General features: G+C 44.3%; 1 long non-coding RNA gene across 1 annotated transcript in view; it reads left to right on the plus strand.

Annotated features, from left to right (window-relative positions):
• LOC127931425 (uncharacterized) overlaps nucleotides 1–22,051 on the plus strand; it is a 131,878-nt gene that overhangs the window by 94,155 nt on the left and 15,672 nt on the right. The gene's annotated exons all lie outside the window — the stretch shown is intronic.

A 22,051-nucleotide genomic window follows, 5' to 3' on the forward strand; every position in this document is an offset into this window, starting at 1 on the left:
AGATGGTTGTCCTTCTGGAAGGTTCTCCCATCTCCACAGAGGAGCTCTGGAGCTCTGTCAGAGGGACCATTGGGTTCTTGGTCACCTCCCTGATCAAGGCCCTTCTCCCCCAATTGCTCAGTTTTTCCGGGCGGCCAGCTCTAGGAAGAGTCTAAGTGGATCCAAACTTCTTCCAGTAAAGAATGGTCGATTTAAAAACCAAAGGGAGATTTTAACATAATTCTGTTACCAAGGTTTGCATCTGCACAGTTATTCTACGAAATTAGTTTCTGTACATTTTTAATTGGAAATTGTTAAAAGTAGTCATTTTGCATAGAGTTGTATGGTTTGTTAAACTTTGAAATCAATGGTTTTTGCTTGGCACACATTTTGTTTGGCATACCATGGAATTGCCCAGAGACAGAGAGAGGGAGCAAAGAAGAGGGAGTAAAGCTGAACAATCATGAGAGACGAGAAGTTGGACATAAGTTGTATAGCCAGCCAAGTTTCCATTTAAAGCTGAGATCATCAACTAGATTCAGCCGGAACATAATGAAAAATAAAATTTCAAACTGACCGCAAGAAGACCAAACAGATATAATATTTGACAAAGATAATCATTTTAAAAACATGGTACATTTGTAAACAATCATGTCTCTATTATATGTGTTTGAATACATGGGAACAGATTTAAAAAATGAAAATCACTTGGAGCTGATTTCCTGGTGTTTGTACAGCCTTTTATGTCCAACAATGATTACACTTTTTACATTTTTTTTTAAACATAAACAATAAATACGTTTTTTTGCTTATAAAACTTGTGGGTGGGGGGGGGCAAATAAAACCACCGCCAATTGGGGAATAGTGTTATTAATTCATAGAAAGGTTATTGGAATAGACATGATGTGTCTCTGTGCTGCGGCTTGGCTGACTGTCAGGCTGTGCGCATGCTGCTCTCCTCATATAGACTCTAAGAATTTGTCCCAAATGGCATTCCCTATAGTGCCCTTATTTTAACCAGAGCCTTAAAGGCCCTGGTCAAAAGTAGTGCACTATATAGGGAATATGGTGCCCTTTTGGATGCAAACCTTAACACTAATGACTGGATCTTGGCTAAAAAGGCCCATTCCCCAGGCTCACTGACTGGCCACTGGGCTCATTAAGAAGCCTTTGTCATTCAAGCATTGAGTGATTAGGCTAATACAAATACACTGCCAGCGGTCCTGCAGAGTAGAGCGCGGCCATTGACTTTATGTCTTAATTCACTTCACAATTAACCACTTAGAGCAAGTGTGCCAAGAGCAGATGTCTCTCAAATTCCTGGCATTTGACCTTATAGTTATTATCAGCTGCTACAGCATGTGGATCAGGCCTTTATGGGTGTTTTCTCCCTAATTTATGGACACCTTTGTTGTTAATGCACAGTGTCTACTAATGTGACTAATAAAGAGCATGTTGTATTCATTAGTGGAAGAGTTCTCGGAAGGGAACTGCACTTTAATTACTGATAAACATCAGTTCAATCTACATCTTTAGGATGCTGAATGTTAGTGGTAGGCAGGGACGTTACCAGGAGTTGCAATTCATAACATATCAAATATGAATTGTAATTTGTAACATATTATACGAAATGGATAATGGTCATCTACAAATTAATACATACCATACAAAACGTAATATATTATACTAATTGGAGGGTCCCGGATTTACATTTACTATGTATTATCAGGTTTCTTCCATGAAAATGCTCATCACGCTTTCATACATTCTCTCTCTCCCCTCCCTAAACAACATTACCTCCCTACCAAGTCCATTCTCTCTCTCCCCTCCCTAAACAACATTACCTCCCTACCAAGTCCATTCTCTCTCCCCCCTCCCATACAACATTACCTCTCTACCAAGTCCATTCTCTCTCTCCCCTCCCTAAACAACATTACCTCTCTACCAAGTCCATTCTCTCTCTCCCCTCCCTAAACAACATTACCTCCCTACCAAGTCCATTCTCTCTCTCCCCTCCCTAAACAACATTACCTCCCTACCAAGTCCATTCTCTCTCTCCCCTCCCTAAACAACATTACCTCCCTACCAAGTCCATTCTCTCTCTCCCCTCCCTAAACAACATTACCTCCCTACCGAGTCCATTCTCTCTCTCCCCTCCCTAAACAACATTACCTCCCTACCAAGTCCATTCTCTCTCTCCCCTCCCTAAACAACATTACCTCTCTACCAAGTCCATTCTCTCTCTCCCCTCCCTAAACAACATTACCTCCCTACCAAGTCCATTCTCTCTCTCCCCTCCCTAAACAACATTACCTCCCTACCAAGTCCATTCTCTCTCTCCCCTCCCTAAACAACATTACCTCCCTACCAAGTCCATTCTCTCTCTCCCCTCCCTAAACAACATTACCTCCCTACCAAGTCCATTCTCTCTCTCCCCTCCCTAAACAACATTACCTCCCTACCAAGTCCATTCTCTCTCTCCCCTCCCTAAACAACATTACCTCCCTACCTAGTCCATTCTCTCTCTCCCCTCCCTAAACAACATTACCTCCCTACCAAGTCCATTCTCTCTCTCCCCTCCCTAAACAACATTACCTCCCTACCAAGTCCATTCTATCTCTCCCCTCCCTAAACAACATCAAATTAAAGTTTATTTGTCACGTGTGCTGAATACAACATACTTACAGCGAAATGCTTACTTACAGGCTCTAGCCAATAATGCAAAAAAGGTATTAGGTGAACAATAGGTAGGTAAAGAATTAAAACAGTAAAAAGACAGGCTATATACAGTAGCGAGGCTATAAAAGTAACGAGGCTACATACAGACACCGGTTAGTCAGACTGATTGAGGTAGTATGTAGATGTGGTTAAAGTGACTATGCATATATGATGAACAGAGAGTAGCAGCAGCGTAAAAGAGAGGTTGGGTGGGTGGGACACAATGTATATTGCCCGGTTAGCCAATGTTCGGGAGCAACGGTTGGTTGGCAAAATTGAGGTAGTATATTCATGAATGTATAGTTAAAGTTACTATTCTTATATGATAAACAGAGAGTAGCAGCAGCGTAAAAGGAGGGGTTGGGGTGGGGGGGGGCACACAGTGAAAATTGTCCAAGTACCCATTTGACTACCTGTTCAGGAGTCTTATGGCTTGGGGGTAAAAACTGTTGAGAAGCCTTTTTGTCCTAGACTTGACACTCTGGTACTGCTTGCCATGTGGTAGTAGAGAGAACAGTCTATGACTCGGGTGCCTGGGGTCTTTGACCATTTTTAGGGCCTTCCTCTGACACCGTCAGGTGTAGAGGTCCCGGATGGCAGGCAGCTTAGCCCCAGTGATGTACTGGGCCGTACGCACTACCCTCTGGAGTGCCTTGTGGTCGGGGCCGAGCAATTGCCTTACCAGGCAGTGATGCAACCAGTCAGGATGCTCTCGATGTTGCAGCTGTAGAACCTTTTGAGGATCTCAGGACCCATGCCAAATCTTTTTAGTTTCCTGAGGGGGAATAGGCTTTGTCCAGCCCTCTTCACGACTGTCTTGGTGTGTTTAGACCGTTCTAGTTTGTTGTTGATGTGGACACCAAGGAACATGAAGCTCTCAACCTGCTCCACTGTTACGAATCCCTTTTGGCCCGACAGTCTAGGGGGGATGGTAAGGAGACCCGTAACATAACTCATGCAACTTATAATAGTGACAAAGTAAAAGTGTGAACGAAATAACCAGGACAACTGAAATCTACCGTCAAACTCAAGGTTTATTTGAAAACACACGGTAATGGGGGGGAGCAGGAAAGGTCCTGAGCTGGACCCAAGGAAGAAACAATAAGTATTCAAAAACACCCCTAAGCTAGACTAGCTTACTTTAACAGCTAACTAACCAAAAATACAGTGGGTGGTCCACCCAGTTCTAACTAGTGTATTTTAACAAAGTCTACCTACGGGTAGTGTATGCCCATGGGCGACTTGTCTTGGTTCCCCCTTTTCCCACCAGCAAACAAACAAACACCATAACCAAAACAATATTCACAGGTGATGACAAAGTGCTATGGAGGTGCTCAAACAAAAGAGAGGTCAATACACAAAGAGAGAGAGAGAGAGAGAAACACAAAGACCTACAGACATGGCATTTACATAGAGATTGAGCTCTAGAGCAAACAACTGACAGGGTTTTTAAACCAAGGGAAAGGAACTGTGATAGGGTAGGAAACAGGAGGAGGTGTGTCTTATGATTGGATTGGTGACTGATTGGGGAGTGATGATTTTCACCTGTGAGGGGAGAAGGAGAGAAAAGAACACAGGATACACACAGGATTCTGGTATCCGTAACATCCACTACAGTCCTGTAGATAAAAATAGGGGGGTGCTCGGTCCTCCTTTTCCTGTAGTTCACAATCATCTCCTTAATCTTGGTTACGTTGAGGGATAGGTTGTTATTCTGGCACTACCCGGCCAGGCCTCTGACCCCCTCCCTATAGGCTGTGTTGTCTTAATGATGGTGTTGGAGTCGTGCCTGGCCATGCAGTCGTGGGTGAACAGGGAGTACAGGAGGGGACTGTTCACGCACCCCTGGGGAGCTCCAGTGTTGAGGATCAGCGTGGCAGATGTGTTGCTACCTACCCTCACCACCTGGGGGCGGCCCGTCAGGAAGTCCAGTATCCAGTTGCAGAGGGAGGTGTTTAGTCCCAGAGTCCTTAGCTTAGTGATGAGCTTTGAGGGTACTATGGTGTTGAACGCTAAGCTGTAGTCAATGAATAGCATTCTCACATAAGTCCATTCTCTCTCTCCCCTCCCTAAACAACATTACCTCCATAACGAGTCCATTCTCTCTCTCCCCTCCCTAAAAAACATTAACTCCCAACTGGGGCAGAATATTTTAGTCAAAACTACCTGTCCACATTACAGATTTTGGGCACCTCTGTTGTGTTGCAAAGCCATATCAAGCATGTCTTTGCATCAGTGTGAAGCTACAGTACATAAGGCGGCAGATATGACACTTCGTTGACATCCGAGTCCATGTGGCCCCCCACATACTAATAACAGTATGGCTGCTGACAGAAGAGAGTGGTCACTAGAAACCAGCTCACAGCACTAGTCATCTGGCTGACTCAATACCGACTTATCTGATTTATATCAGTTTAAATCCCTCCACATCTGGAGCCATGCACTCAACTCAACAAGCTTAATCGGAAACAAATGCATTAACCATCTGGCCAGTTGTAGTGTATTGATTATCATTGGGAAAAGCAAGCATTTCAACAGTGAATATCTATCTTAAAAAGCAGTATGGCAAAGTGCCAGATACAATATAAATAATGAACTGTGAGAAATTCTGATTTTGCATGATAGAGTGATTTTTCTGTCAAGGGAAGAGACACCATCAACCCTCAGAGGTTCAAACAAAGAACAGTCTGACACTATCCTTTTGGCATAGAAATAGTAATTGTGATATTCCCTGAAAGTTTGTGCTGAGTTCAGGAAGCCATTTGGGGATACATACGGCAGAGTGAGCAGTTCGGTTTTAAACGCGTTTGGAAATTCTTGTCTTCACAGATATTGCAGTATTATTTGCTCTCTTTAATGCCCTTTGCTGAACTGCACTGGATTGGACAAAGACACTCCATTTTATCAGCGATGTGTGCTTTTCTCTGTTTGAACACTGCTTCAGTGCTTTCCACAAAAATGCTATTAACTGCAGCAATCCATATTAATCATACAAATAAATGTTAAGAGACGAAAGGGAAAATATATCAATGCAACTTTGTCAGGCAGTCAAATATCTCACCTAATGAATATAGATAATGCATATTTGTGTGTTTATGTTGAAGGTACTAGGGGATAATAAAGTGAGATTAGGTAGTGGGCTACCAGTACAACTGCCGTGCAAAGCCCTACTTCACTTTTGGCCACTGATGTTGGCTGATGTTTCCTTTCAGCGAAATCAAGATGAACAGTAATTGGACGTGTAAACAAGCATGTGTGCTAATGCACACATGCAGGACTGGAGGAAAATTGTAATGGACATTTCTATTGGATACAACGGATACAGGAGTTAGTCTTTAAAAAACAAATTGATTCTGTCCCTCCAGTCTTTACACTCCAAACACTTTTTGCCAAGCTGGTTGTTTCAAGGGTAACGACCTAAACTCAGCAAAAAAAGAAACGTCCTCTTCAGCAAACTTAACATGTGTAAATATTTGTATGAACATAACAAGATTCAACATCTGACACATAAACTGAACAAGTTCCACAGACATGTGACTAACATAAATTGAATAATGTGTCCCAGAACAAAGGGGGGTCAAAATTAAAAGTAACAATCAGTATCTGGTGCGGCCACCAGCTGCATTAAGTGCTGCAGTGCATCGCCTCATAGACTGCGCCAGATTTGCCAGTTCTTGCTGTGAGATATTACCCCACTCTTCCACCAAGGCACCTGCAAGTTCCCAGACATTTCTGGGGGGAATGGCCCTAGCCCTCACCCTCCAATCCGACAGGTCCCAGACATGCAAAATGGGATTGAGATCAGGGCTCTTCACGGGCCATGGCAGAACGCTGACATCCCTGTCTTGCAGGAAGTCACACACAGAATGAGCAGTATGGTGGTGGCATTGTCATGCTGGATGGTCATGTCAGGATGAGCCTGTAGGAAGGGTACCACATGAGGGAGGAGGATGTCTTCCCTGTAACGCACAGCGTTGAGGTTGCCTGCAATGACAACAAGCTCAGTCCGATGATGCTGTGACACATCGGCCAGAGGGTCCATCAGGGATCCAAATTGATCCCGCTCCAGAGTACTGTCCTCGGGGTAACGCTCATTCCTTCGACAATAAACGCGAATCGGACCATCAGCCCTGGTGAGACAAAACCACGACTCGTCAGTGAAGAGCGCTTTGTCTGGTCTGGTCCAGCGACGGTGGGTTTGTGCCCATGGGCGATGATGTTGCCAGTGATGTCTGGTGAGAACCTGCCTTACAACAGGCCTACAAGCCCTCAGTCCAGCCTCTCTCAGCCTATCGTGGACAGTCTGAGCACTGATGGGGGGATTGTGTGTTCCTGGTGTAACTTCGGGCAGTTGTTGTTGCCATCCTGTACCTGCCCGCAGGTGTGATATTCAGATGTACCGTTCCTGTGCAGGTGTTGTTACACGTCGTCTGCCACTGCAAGGACGATCAGCTGTCCGTCCTGTCTCCCTGTAGTACTGTCTTAGGCGTCTCACAGTACGGACATTGCAATTTATTGCCTGGCCACATCGGCAGTCCTCATGCCTCCTTGCAGCATGCCTAAGGCACGTTCACACAGATGAGCAGGGACCTTGGGCATCTTTCTTTTGGTGTTTTTCAGAGTCCGTAGAAAGGCCTCTAATTCTCTCCTTCTTTCTTTCTCTCTCTCGGAGGACCTGAGCCCTAGGACCATGCCCCAGGACTACCTGACATGATGACTCCTTGCTGTCCCCAGTCCACCTGGCCATGCTGCTGCTCCAGTTTCAACTGTTCTGCCTTACTATTATTCGAACATGCTGGTCATTTATGAACATTTGAACATCTTGGCCATGTTCTGTTATAATCTCCACCCGGCACAGCCAGAAGAGGACGGGCCACCCCACATATGCTCTCTCTAATTCTCTCTTTCTTTCTTTCTCTCTCTCGGAGGACCTGAGCCCTAGGACCGTGCCCCAGGACTACCTGACATGATGACTCCTTGCTGTCCCCGGTCCACTTGACTGTTCTGCCTTGTTATTATTCGACCATGCTGGTCATTTATGAACATTTGAACATCTTGGCCATGTTCTGTTATAATCTCCACCCGGCACAGCCAGAAGAGGACTGGCCACCCTACATAGCCTGGTTCCTCTCTAGGTTTCTTCCTAGGTTTTGGGCTTTCTAGGCAGTTTTTCCTAGCCACCGTGCTTCTACACCTGCATTGCTTGCAGTTTGGGGTTTTAGGCTGGGTTTCTGTACAGCACTTTGAGATATCAGCTGATGTACGAAGGGCTATATAAATAAATTTGATTTGATTTGATTTGACTTTAGTGTCCTACGTTTTCATAACTGTGACCTAACAGCCTGTAAGCTGTTAGTGTCTTAATGACTGTTCCACAGGTGGATGTTCACTAATTGTTTATGGTTCTTTGAACAAGCATGGGAAACACTGTTTAAACCCTTTACATTGAAGATCTGCGAAGTTATTTGGATTTCTACAAATTATCTGTGAAAGACAGGGTCCTGAAAAAGGGACGCTTAATTTTTTGTGAGTTTATATACAATACAACTTCATTTATCCCTGATGGGCAATTTTGTTCAGGGCTTACAGGGTGCTTCAAATAGGACAAACACACACAGCAGAATAAAAGAAATACTTAAGGCATCATTTCAAATTGCATGGTACAATTTAAGAAACTAAATGTCCATGGTATCCACAGTTTTCAATTAATGTCAGGGCTAAACTATCTCTAGAATAGTCCCTATAGAGGTCTTCCTTAATGGTCCTGTTAACCAGGCAGATGGCCTCGGGCACAAACGAGTACCTGCACCTATTGGGCCACAAACTGTGGGTTGAGGACATGGGTGCTGTGGGTTGAGGACATGGGTGCTGTCCCTCAGCATGACATAGGCCTATATTCTGGCCTGCATATATGAAAGTTATTAATCTACTACTGAAAGAAGTCATTTCTACTGTGTTACTTTCTGCTTGAGTGAGTGGACAAGAAATCACTCTTAAGAGAAATCTAATAACATGGTAGTAAAATAAATCAGTGTTATAGTATTGTAATTATGGAATAAAAAGCATGCGCTGGTTCAAACCCAGAGAAAAATATGTAGTGTAGTAATTTATTGGGCAAAACACCATCGTTACGGCATCACTGTCTCTTCTTTAGTGTGATGCCGAAACTTGTGTTTTACCCAATAAATTACTGGGAGTTTATATATACAGAGAGTGACTCTCTTTATAGCTTATAGTTTTGTAATTGCACAATTACTTTGTGTCATTGGTCTCTGTTTGAGAGACTACATGTAACAGCCAAACTGATTATTTTTTTTACAAAATGCCAAAGCAATAAGTTCCTATCATCATGTCAATGAGCAAATAAATTGAGATCAGTCTTACCATTCTGCCATGACAGCCCCGACTCCCAAAACCTTTTCAACCTTTATCTAAAACCTTAAAACGATTAAACCTACATCCATCTTTATCAATCTTTGTTGGATTACATTTAAAACAACTACCAGACAAAAGAGAATACTTATACATTTAGTTCATTCAAAACCAATTCAACTAAAATATTAAGCGTTAACTAAAATGTTTTTATCTAGGGGATGTTGAATGTATGTGCCAGTGCTTCCTAGCTTCTACCTTGCCAATAAAGGCTGCAAGTTATACCATCAATACCCTACCTGACCTTATACATGCCCTTGCTTGGCATTCGAGTGTACTCGAGCTCGCCGTCCGATGATCCGGGGACACAGCCCATTTACTGAGTTCTACACCGACTCATCACCTTGTTTCATCATGGTTCTAGTTCAACAGAATTCACATCCCCTCCTAAAAAGGGATCACCACAAACTCCAATTTTCTGGGGCTGATTCATCCCTAATCAGACATCCTCCTCTCCAAGTGAGTGAGAGAGCGAGAAAGCGAGTAAGTGCTGTTGTACTGTGTCTGTCCTTCAAAGCCCCATAGATAAATGGATGGTGACAGCGGCAGAACAAGTGTCAACTGACTGTCGATCTAGGAGATAATCTCTCAGGGGCAATGGTGCTTAAAGTTTGGAGCTCATTTCTATGTACAGCGACACTGTTCTCGAATCATCATTATTGTTACTTACTAGCAATACAGCATGTCTATCAATGAATGCAAGGTTGGAGATCAATCAACACGTGTAGAAGAGAGAATAACAAACTCAGGAATGTGTTCCATCCTGTTTTTGTGAATAGTTTATGCCTTTGCTATTCCAACTACTATCCCCTTAGAGTAACAGTTAAGATGTTTTCAAAACTGTCCCCAAGGCATAGGAAACTGAAAATACCAACAGTACATCCATTTCTTAGACATTCTGACAATGATGCTGACAAAAATAATTTACAGCCCACAGAAAGAGCAATCACTATTCCAGCTGTCAATTCTGTCTAAGAGAATATGTCTGACAACCAAGATAATCACTAGTCAGAGAACATAGATCTAAACCTGAACCTGAAAATGTCCTCCATCTATTTCCTATTATTTGTCAGGTCAAGGTGAACCCTGTTCATTGTTGAGACAGATGTTGTTTTCATTCTGGCTCTATTGAACACAACATGACCAAAAACAGAATAGTGGGAAACAAAGAATGGCTTGTAACACATTTATTCGACAACAGCATCCATTTTGCAGATTGGTTAGAAATGGTTCCAACCACTCATATGAAAACCAATTTGCATTTTAATACCTAAACTCTCCTCGTACATTTCTCATCTCACTGCAATTGCATATACTCTCAGTTGTAAACTTTAAACTTACATAGCGCTGTCTTCCAATACAGAATAATATAACTGGGATTGCAATAAATAAAATGTTATAGTCTATAGGTTCTCTTCCAAGCCTAGCGGAGCTATAACAGGTGAACCCACCCTTCCATTTTAATTACATTCGTTCAAGGGTCTTATCATCAGTTGTGTCCGCTAGACATGTAGAGGGATCAATGTCTGTTCTTTATGCTGCCACCTCCATTGGAGGGCAGGTGGTACACCAGCCACCCCATCTGCTTATTGATTCAGATCTAGTATGTCAACTCTGAGTGTGCGGATAAGGCTTGGTCTAGCTAATAAACACTACTTGGCTACACCAGGTAAAGAGATAAGGCCATGGGAGCAGTAACTAACCCAGGGTTTTTGTTCAGCCCTGCATGGAGCAGTAACTAACCCAGGGTTTTTGTTCAGTCCTGCATGGAGCAGTAACTATCCCAGGGTTTTTGTTCAGTCCTGCATGGAGCAGTAACTAACCCAGGGTTTTTGTTCAGTTCTGCATGGAGCAGTAACTAATCCAGGGTTTTTGTTCAGTCCTGCATGGAGCAGTAACTAACCCAGGGTTTTTGTTCAGTCCTGCATGGAGCAGTAACTAACCCAGGGTTTTTGTTCAGTCCTGCATGGAGCAGTAACTAATCCAGTGTTTTTGTTCAGTCCTGCATGGAGCAGTAACTAACCCAGGGTTTTTGTTCAGTCCTGCATGGAGCAGTAACTAATCCAGTGTTTTTGTTCAGTCCTGCATGGAGCAGTAACTAACCTAGGGTTTTTGTTCAGCCCTGCATGGAGCAGTAACTAACCCAGGGTTTTTGGTCAGTCCTGCATGGAGCAGTAACTAACCCAGGGTTTTTGTTCAGACCTGTATGGAGCAGTAACTAACCCAGGGGTTTTGTTCAGTCCTGCATGGAGCAGTAACTAACCCAGGGTTTTTGTTCAGCCCTGCATGGAGCAGTAACTAACCCAGGGTTTTTGTTCAGCCCTGCATGGAGCAGTAACTAACCCAGGGTTTTTGTTCAGCCCTGCATGGAGCAGTAACTAACCCAGGGTTTTGTTCAGTCCTGCATGGAGCAGTAACTAACCCAGGGTTTTTGTTCAGTCCTGCATGGACCAGTAACTAACCCAGGGTTTTTGTTCAACCCTGCATGGAGCAGTAACTATCCCAGGGTTTTTGTTCAGTCCTGCATGGAGCAGTAACTAACCCAGGGTTTTTGTTCAGTCCTGCATGGAGCAGCAACTAATCCAGTGTTTTTGTTCAGTCCTGCATGGAGCAGTAACTAACCCAGGGTTTTTGTTCAGTCCTGCATGGAGCAGTAACTAACCCAGGGTTTTTGTTCAGTCCTGCATGGAGCAGTAACTAACCCAGGGTTTTTGTTCAGTCCTGCATGGAGCAGTAACTAACCCAGGGTTTTTGTTCAGTCCTGCATGGAGCAGTAACTAACCCAGGGTTTTTGTTCAGTCCTGCATGGAGCAGTAACTAACCCAGGGTTTTTGTTCAGCCCTTCATGGAGCAGTAACTAACCCAGGGTTTTTGGTCAGTCCTGCATGGAGCAGTAACTAACCCAGGGTTTTTGTTCAGCCCTGCATGGAGCAGTAACTAACCCAGGGGTTTTGTTCAGTCCTGCATGGAGCAGTAACTAACCCAGGGTTTTTGTTCAGCCCTGCATGGAGCAGTAACTAACCCAGGGTTTTTGTTCAGCCCTGCATGGAGCAGTAACTAACCCAGGGTTTTTGTTCAGCCCTGCATGGAGCAGTAACTAACCCAGGGTTTTTGTTCAGTCCTGCATGGAGCAGTAACTAACCCAGGGTTTTTGTTCAGTCCTGCATGGAGCAGTAACTAACCCAGGGTTTTTGTTCAGCCCTGCATGGAGCAGTAACTATCCCAGGGTTTTTGTTCAGTCCTGCATGGAGCAGTAACTAACCCTGGGTTTTTGTTCAGTCCTGCATGGAGCAGTAACTAACCCAGGGTTTTTGTTCAGCCCTGCATGGAGCAGTAACTAACCCAGGGTTCTTTTCAGTCTTGCATGGAGCAGTAACTAACCCAGGGTTCTTTTTCAGTCTTGCATGGAGCAGTAACTAACCCAGGGTTTTTGTTCAGTCCTGCATGGAGCAGTAACTATCCCAGGGTTTTTGTTCAGTCCTGCATGGAGCAGTAACTATCCCAGGGTTTTTGTTCAGTCCTGCATGGAGCAGTAACTAACCCAGGGTTTTTGTTCAGTCCTGCATGGAGCAGTAACTAACCCAGGGTTTTTGTTCAGTCCTGCATGGAGCAGTAACTAACCCAGGGTTTTTGTTCAGCCCTGCATGGAGCAGTAACTATCCCAGGGTTTTTGTTCAGTCCTGCATGGAGCAGTAACTAACCCAGGGTTTTTGTTCAGTCCTGCATGGGGCAGTAACTAACCCAGGGTTTTTGTTCAGTCCTGCATGGAGCAGTAACTAACCCAGGGTTTTTGTTCAGCCCTGCATGGAGCAGTAACTGACCCAGGGTTTTTGTTCAGTCTTGCATGGAGCAGTAACTAACCCAGGGTTTATGTTCAGTCCTGCATGGAGCAGTAACTAACCCAGGGTTTTTGTTCAGCCCTGCATGTAGCAGTAACTAACCCAGGGTTTTTGTTCAGCCCTGCATGGAGCAGTAACTAACCCAGGGTTTTTGTTCAGTCTTGCATGGAGCAGTAACTAACCCAGGGTTTTTGTTCAGCCCTGCATGGAGCAGTAACTAACCCAGGGTTTTTGTTCAGCCCTGCATGGAGCAGTAACTAACCCAGGGTTTTTGTTCAGCCCTGCATGGAGCAGTAACTAACCCAGGGTTTTTGTTCAGTCTTGCATGGAGCAGTAACTATCCCAGGGTTTTTGTTCAGCCCTGCATGGAGCAGTAACTAACCCAGGGTTTTTGTTCAGCCCTGCATGGAGCAGTAACTAACCCAGGGTTTTTGTTCAGACCTGTATGGAGCAGTAACTAACCCAGGGTTTTGTTCAGTCCTGCATGGAGCAGTAACTAACCCAGGGTTTTTGTTCAGCCCTGCATGGAGCAGTAACTAACCCAGGGTTTTTGTTCAGCCCTGCATGGAGCAGTAACTAACCCAGGGTTTTTGTTCAGCCCTGCATGGAGCAGTAACTAACCCAGGGTTTTTGTTCAGTCCTGCATGGAGCAGTAACTAACCCAGGGTTTTTGTTCAGTCCTGCATGGACCAGTAACTAACCCAGGGTTTTTGTTCAACCCTGCATGGAGCAGTAACTATCCCAGGGTTTTTGTTCAGTCCTGCATGGAGCAGTAACTAACCCAGGGTTTTTGTTCAGTCCTGCATGGAGCAGCAACTAATCCAGTGTTTTTGTTCAGTCCTGCATGGAGCAGTAACTAACCCAGGGTTTTTGTTCAGTCCTGCATGGAGCAGTAACTAACCCAGGGTTTTTGTTCAGTCCTGCATGGAGCAGTAACTAACCCAGGGTTTTTGTTCAGTCCTGCATGGAGCAGTAACTAACCCAGGGTTTTTGTTCAGTCCTGCATGGAGCAGTAACTAACCCAGGGTTTTTGTTCAGTCCTGCATGGAGCAGTAACTAACCCAGGGTTTTTGTTCAGCCCTTCATGGAGCAGTAACTAACCCAGGGTTTTTGTTCAGTCCTGCATGGAGCAGTAACTAACCCAGGGTTTTTGTTCAGCCCTGCATGGAGCAGTAACTAACCCAGGGGTTTTGTTCAGTCCTGCATGGAGCAGTAACTAACCCAGGGTTTTTGTTCAGCCCTGCATGGAGCAGTAACTAACCCAGGGTTTTTGTTCAGCCCTGCATGGAGCAGTAACTAACCCAGGGTTTTTGTTCAGCCCTGCATGGAGCAGTAACTAACCCAGGGTTTTTGTTCAGTCCTGCATGGAGCAGTAACTAACCCAGGGTTTTTGTTCAGTCCTGCATGGAGCAGTAACTAACCCAGGGTTTTTGTTCAGTCCTGCATGGAGCAGTAACTAACCCAGGGTTTTTGTTCAGCCCTGCATGGAGCAGTAACTATCCCAGGGTTTTTGTTCAGTCCTGCATGGAGCAGTAACTAACCCAGGGTTTTTGTTCAGTCCTGCATGGAGCAGTAACTAACCCAGGGTTTTTGTTCAGCCCTGCATGGAGCAGTAACTAACCCAGGGTTCTTTTTCAGTCTTGCATGGAGCAGTAACTAACCCAGGGTTCTTTTTCAGTCTTGCATGGAGCAGTAACTAACCCAGGGTTTTTGTTCAGTCCTGCATGGAGCAGTAACTATCCCAGGGTTTTTGTTCAGCCCTGCATGGAGCAGTAACTAACCCAGGGTTTTTGTTCAGCCCTGCATGGAGCAGTAACTAACCCAGGGTTTTTGTTCAGTCTTGCATGGAGCAGTAACTATCCCAGGGTTTTTGTTCAGACCTGTATGGAGCAGTAACTAACCCAGGGGTTTTGTTCAGTCCTGCATGGAGCAGTAACTAACCCTGGGTTTTTGTTCAGTCCTGCATGGAGCAGTAACTAACCCAGGGTTTTTGTTCAGCCCTGCATGGAGCAGTAACTAACCCAGGGTTCTTTTTCAGTCTTGCATGGAGCAGTAACTAACCCAGGGTTCTTTTTCAGTCTTGCATGGAGCAGTAACTAACCCAGGGTTTTTGTTCAGTCCTGCATGGAGCAGTAACTATCCCAGGGTTTTTGTTCAGTCCTGCATGGAGCAGTAACTATCCCAGGGTTTTTGTTCAGTCCTGCATGGAGCAGTAACTAACCCAGGGTTTTTGTTCAGTCCTGCATGGAGCAGTAACTAACCCAGGGTTTTTGTTCAGTCCTGCATGGAGCAGTAACTAACCCAGGGTTTTTGTTCAGCCCTGCATGGAGCAGTAACTATCCCAGGGTTTTTGTTCAGTCCTGCATGGAGCAGTAACTAACCCAGGGTTTTTGTTCAGTCCTGCATGGGGCAGTAACTAACCCAGGGTTTTTGTTCAGTCCTGCATGGAGCAGTAACTAACCCAGGGTTTTTGTTCAGCCCTGCATGGAGCAGTAACTGACCCAGGGTTTTTGTTCAGTCTTGCATGGAGCAGTAACTAACCCAGGGTTTATGTTCAGTCCTGCATGGAGCAGTAACTAACCCAGGGTTTTTGTTCAGCCCTGCATGTAGCAGTAACTAACCCAGGGTTTTTGTTCAGCCCTGCATGGAGCAGTAACTAACCCAGGGTTTTTGTTCAGTCTTGCATGGAGCAGTAACTAACCCAGGGTTTTTGTTCAGCCCTGCATGGAGCAGTAACTAACCCAGGGTTTTTGTTCAGCCCTGCATGGAGCAGTAACTAACCCAGGGTTTTTGTTCAGCCCTGCATGGAGCAGTAACTAACCCAGGGTTTTTGTTCAGTCTTGCATGGAGCAGTAACTATCCCAGGGTTTTTGTTCAGCCCTGCATGGAGCAGTAACTAACCCAGGGTTTTTGTTCAGCCCTGCATGGAGCAGTAACTAACCCAGGGTTTTTGTTCAGACCTGTATGGAGCAGTAACTAACCCAGGGGTTTTGTTCAGTCCTGCATGGAGCAGTAACTAACCCAGGGTTTTTGTTCAGCCCTGCATGGAGCAGTAACTAACCCAGGGTTTTTGTTCAGCCCTGCATGGAGCAGTAACTAACCCAGGGTTTTTGTTCAGCCCTGCATGGAGCAGTAACTAACCCAGGGTTTTTGTTCAGTCCTGCATGGAGCAGTAACTAACCCAGGGTTTTTGTTCAGTCCTGCATGGACCAGTAACTAACCCAGGGTTTTTGTTCAACCCTGCATGGAGCAGTAACTATCCCAGGGTTTTTGTTCAGTCCTGCATGGAGCAGTAACTAACCCAGGGTTTTTGTTCAGTCCTGCATGGAGCAGCAACTAACCCAGTGTTTTTGTTCAGTCCTGCATGGAGCAGTAACTAACCCAGGGTTTTTGTTCAGTCCTGCATGGAGCAGTAACTAACCCAGGGTTTTTGTTCAGTCCTGCATGGAGCAGTAACTAACCCAGGGTTTTTGTTCAGTCCTGCATGGAGCAGTAACTAACCCAGGGTTTTTGTTCAGTCCTGCATGGAGCAGTAACTAACCCAGGGTTTTTGTTCAGTCCTGCATGGAGCAGTAACTAACCCAGGGTTTTTGTTCAGCCCTTCATGGAGCAGTAACTAACCCAGGGTTTTTGGTCAGTCCTGCATGGAGCAGTAACTAACCCAGGGTTTTTGTTCAGCCCTGCATGGAGCAGTAACTAACCCAGGGGTTTTGTTCAGTCCTGCATGGAGCAGTAACTAACCCAGGGTTTTTGTTCAGCCCTGCATGGAGCAGTAACTAACCCAGGGTTTTTGTTCAGCCCTGCATGGAGCAGTAACTAACCCAGGGTTTTTGTTCAGCCCTGCATGGAGCAGTAACTAACCCAGGGTTTTTGTTCAGTCCTGCATGGAGCAGTAACTAACCCAGGGTTTTTGTTCAGTCCTGCATGGAGCAGTAACTAACCCAGGGTTTTTGTTCAGCCCTGCATGGAGCAGTAACTATCCCAGGGTTTTTGTTCAGTCCTGCATGGAGCAGTAACTAACCCTGGGTTTTTGTTCAGTCCTGCATGGAGCAGTAACTAACCCAGGGTTTTTGTTCAGCCCTGCATGGAGCAGTAACTAACCCAGGGTTCTTTTTCAGTCTTGCATGGAGCAGTAACTAACCCAGGGTTCTTTTTCAGTCTTGCATGGAGCAGTAACTAACCCAGGGTTTTTGTTCAGTCCTGCATGGAGCAGTAACTATCCCAGGGTTTTTGTTCAGTCCTGCATGGAGCAGTAACTATCCCAGGGTTTTTGTTCAGTCCTGCATGGAGCAGTAACTAACCCAGGGTTTTTGTTCAGTCCTGCATGGAGCAGTAACTAACCCAGGGTTTTTGTTCAGTCCTGCATGGAGCAGTAACTAACCCAGGGTTTTTGTTCAGCCCTGCATGGAGCAGTAACTATCCCAGGGTTTTTGTTCAGTCCTGCATGGAGCAGTAACTAACCCAGGGTTTTTGTTCAGTCCTGCATGGGGCAGTAACTAACCCAGGGTTTTTGTTCAGTCCTGCATGGAGCAGTAACTAACCCAGGGTTTTTGTTCAGCCCTGCATGGAGCAGTAACTGACCCAGGGTTTTTGTTCAGTCTTGCATGGAGCAGTAACTAACCCAGGGTTTATGTTCAGTCCTGCATGGAGCAGTAACTAACCCAGGGTTTTTGTTCAGCCCTGCATGTAGCAGTAACTAACCCAGGGTTTTTGTTCAGCCCTGCATGGAGCAGTAACTAACCCAGGGTTTTTGTTCAGTCTTGCATGGAGCAGTAACTAACCCAGGGTTTTTGTTCAGCCCTGCATGGAGCAGTAACTAACCCAGGGTTTTTGTTCAGCCCTGCATGGAGCAGTAACTAACCCAGGGTTTTTGTTCAGCCCTGCATGGAGCAGTAACTAACCCAGGGTTTTTGTTCAGTCTTGCATGGAGCAGTAACTATCCCAGGGTTTTTGTTCAGCCCTGCATGGAGCAGTAACTAACCCAGGGTTTTTGTTCAGCCCTGCATGGAGCAGTAACTAACCCAGGGTTTTTGTTCAGCCCTGCATGGAGCAGTAACTAACCCAGGGTTTTTGTTCAGCCCTGCATGGAGCAGTAACTAACCCAGGGTTTTTGTTCAGCCCTGCATGGAGCAGTAACTAACCCAGGGTATTTGTTCAGCCCTGCATGGAGCAGTAACTATCCCAGGGTTTTTGTTCAGCCCTGCATGGAGCAGTAACTAACCCAGGGTTTTTGTTCAGCCCTGCATGGAGCAGTAACTAACCCAGGGTTTTTGTTCAGCCCTGCATGGAGCAGTAACTACCCCAGGGTTTTTGTTCAGCCCTGCATGGAGCAGTAACTAACCCAGGGTTTTTGTTCAGCCCTGCATGGAGCAGTAACTAACCCAGGGTTTTTGTTCAGCCCTGCATGGAGCAGTAACTAACCCAGGGTTTTTGTTCAGCCCTGCATGGAGCAGTAACTAACCCAGGGTTTTTGTTCAGCCCTGCATGGAGCAGTAACTAACCCAGGGTTCTTTTTCAGCCCTGAATGACTGCCCTTCTCCATCTGAAGTGATATGGCTGCTACACTCAACGAGCCATCTGATTGTTGGCGAAACGTTGTCATGAGGATATGAGGGAATTCAGATTTATTAGATTGAATCTTTCTCAGTTCTCATGCCATCTTGATAATAACCTGTAATAATTTGGGGATGTTTATTTTATATAAGTGAATGGTGGGAACTTTGGATTTTGGAAAACAAGTTTACAGCACATACCCACTGCGCACAGAAGTCAGTTCAACGTCACTGTCACGTCCTGACCTTAGAGCTTTTTATGTCTCTATTTTGGTTTGGTCAGGGTGTGATTTGGGTGGGCATTCTATGTTCATTTTTCTATGTTTTGTATTTCTTTGTTTTGGCCGGGTATGGTTCGCAATCAGGGACAGCTGTCTATCGTTGTCTCTGATTGGGAACCATACTTAGGCAGGCCTTTTCCCTACCTGTCTTTGTGGGTAGTTGTCTTTGTTTTGTTGGCACTAGAGCCTTTAGCTTCACGGTTGTTTTGGATGGTTTATTGTTTTTGTCAGCCTCATATGAAATAAAGGAATATGTACGCTCACCACACTGCTCCTTGGTCCAGTTCATTCGACAACCGTGACAGTCACGTTTTGATTTATATTTGGTTGAGTTGTCAACTAATGGGTATTCAACATGAAATCAACCAAACATTTCACCCTGTCATTGGATTTAGGTTAAACAATGGGTGAAAAAAAGACACAGTTACAAATACAATCAGTTTTCCACGTTGATTCAAAGTCATCATATTGATTTTTTGGGGTTGAAATGACATGGAAACAACGTTGATTCAACCAGTTTTTGCCCAGGTGGTAGTGACCGCACTACCAAATTTCAATTGGTTTCTGTCCAAATACAGATGAAGACAGTGGTGCTATTTGGTGAATGAAAGTGTTGTATATTTATTTTCCATCACAAGTCTGTTTCACTCAAGCGCTGCTGAACTCTGACCTTCAGAAAACAATGAATTGCATAGATTACAACCCAAGGTTTACCGCAGCCATTCACACGGTCATTCAAAGTCCCCATACAGCTACCTCAAGAGAATGGAGGAAGAATGAGTGTTCAGTCTCACACACACACACATGTTCCCATTGCGTTTAATTCTGTATATCAGCCATTGAGTTCTAATCTTTCTAGTTGGATTCATTGTTTTCATTCAGATTCAGCTTTGTGTTTTCCATAGGTACTGTAGGTGAAAAGAGGGGTAACTAATTTCGCTCCATAACGTTTCTTTGACACATCTGTCACAATACCTCACCTTCTGCCCATTCTCTAAGGGAAATAGTATGCCAATGTCACAATACCTCACCTTCTGCCCATTCTCTAAGGGAAATAGCATGCCAATGTCACAATACCTCACCTTCTGCCCATTCTCTAAGGGAAATAGCATGCCAATGTCACAATACCTCACCTTCTGCCCATTCTCTAAGGGAAATAGCATGCCAATGTCACAATACCTCACCTTCTGCCCATTCTCTAAGGGAAATAGCATGCCAATGTCACAATACCTCACCTTCTGCCCATTCTCTAAGGGAAATAGCATGCCAATGTCACAATACCTCACCTTCTGCCCATTCTCTAAGGGAAATAGCATGCCAATGTCACAATACCTCACCTTCTGCCCATTCTCTAAGGGAAATAGCATGCCAATGTCACAATACCTCACCTTCTGCCCATTCTCTAAGGGAAATAGCATGCCAATGTCACAAAAAGGGATTTGACTTGGATATTCTGTCGATTGGTCATTCGCGTTCTCGGTCCACCAAACTCATACATCAGATCACTAGATCTGAGAGAACATGCACGTGTCAAGAGGAACTTTTTGATCAAACAGATTGGATGACAAATCACCCTTGAAGACATTAGAATAGCGCCATGAATCACATTATGCTTTTGATTCAACGTCAACGATAATTTGCTTTTTAACATCTTCTTTATAATGGTCTTGATTTTGCAATAAAGTCAAATGATCTGATTACTCCATTTTTTAAAGTAAAGTGCATGAGGTAATCAGTCAATGCTTTTAAGTTAATAACGTTGGATAAATAAAGCTATTAACTGCAATGTTAGAACTGTTTCCTTTTAATGAGTAAATGCCATAATTAATCATTTGTTACCAGATTTCTGTCAAAACAAGCCTTTTCTTTCCTCTTACCTTCCCCTGTCTCTTGTGGTTTTTCTTTGTGGATGTACAACTTGAATATTTAATGGCCAACATTTGATAGTAAAAAGTATCTTTAAAAAAACATGCCTAGCCTTGGGTCATTTCTATCTTTATACAGAGTATCCTGCCGGTGTTACATAAGGCCACGCTCAGTAATTGTTGATGTATGTATAGAAAGTCCATGTAGGAAGCCATGCACTTACCACGAACCCACTATTACAGCACATGCATCGGACTGGACATACAGTCAGATCCATCGTTATTGCCACCCTTGATAAAGACTGGCTCCAATCAAAGTGCCAATGGGGTCGTTCTATTTCATTTCAGCAAGCTGTGACATCCACCAACTCAGATTGTTTCTGAAATGGCTTCTGTAGTTAGAAACAGATAAGATAATAATTTCTGCAACATTATTTTGTTGAATGACAATTTCAACTTAAGGTTAAAGATTGCACACAAAATGGGCATTTCAATTTATAGGATTTATATAATATTCAACAAATACAATAGTACCCAAAGTACGATTTGTAGCAAACCTCTTCTTAGCCACCATTTAAGACTTAAATGGTGATTTAATCCACATAAATAGTCAAAAGCCGCCGACGGACAAAACATCACAACATTATTATGAAGATGGCATAACTACTAAGAAAAGTTCAATTTAAAGAAACTGAGCTTGTGGTGTGTTTTGTTGACTTGTTTGGCAGAAATAAGCCACTACTTGTTTGTATGCACTGTATTGAGCTGTAGACTGTAGATGTAAGCTGTAGACTGTAGATGTAAGCTGTAGACTGTAGATGTAAGCTGTAGACTGTAGACTGTAGACTGTAGACGTAAGCTGTAGACTGTAGACGTAAGCTGTAGACTGTAGATGTAAGCTGTAGACTGTAGATGTAAGCTGTAGACTGTAGATGTAAGCTGTAGACTGTAGACGTAAGCTGTAGACTGTAGATGTAAGCTGTAGACTGTAGATGTAAGCTGTAGACTGTAGATGTAAGCTGTAGACTGTAGATGTAAGCTGTAGACTGTAGATGTAAGCTGTAGACTGTAGATGTAAGCTGTAGAGTATAGATGTAAGCTGTAGACTGTAGATGTAAGCTGTAGACTGTAGACGTAAGCTGTAGACTGTATACGTAAGCTGTAGACTGTAGATGTAAGCTGTAGATGTGAGCTGTAGACTGTAGATGTAAGCTGTAGACTGTAGACGTAAGCTGTAGACTGTAGATGTAAGCTGTAGACTGTAGATGTAAGCTGTAGACTGTAGATGTAAGCTGTAGACTGTAGATGTAAGCTGTAGACTGTAGATGTAAGCTGTAGACTGTAGATGTAAGCTGTAGACTGTAGATGTAAGCTGTAGACTATAG

The sequence above is a fragment of the Oncorhynchus keta genome, chromosome 8, assembly GCF_023373465.1.
Source record: "Oncorhynchus keta strain PuntledgeMale-10-30-2019 chromosome 8, Oket_V2, whole genome shotgun sequence".
Taxonomy (NCBI): Eukaryota; Metazoa; Chordata; class Actinopteri; order Salmoniformes; family Salmonidae; genus Oncorhynchus; species Oncorhynchus keta.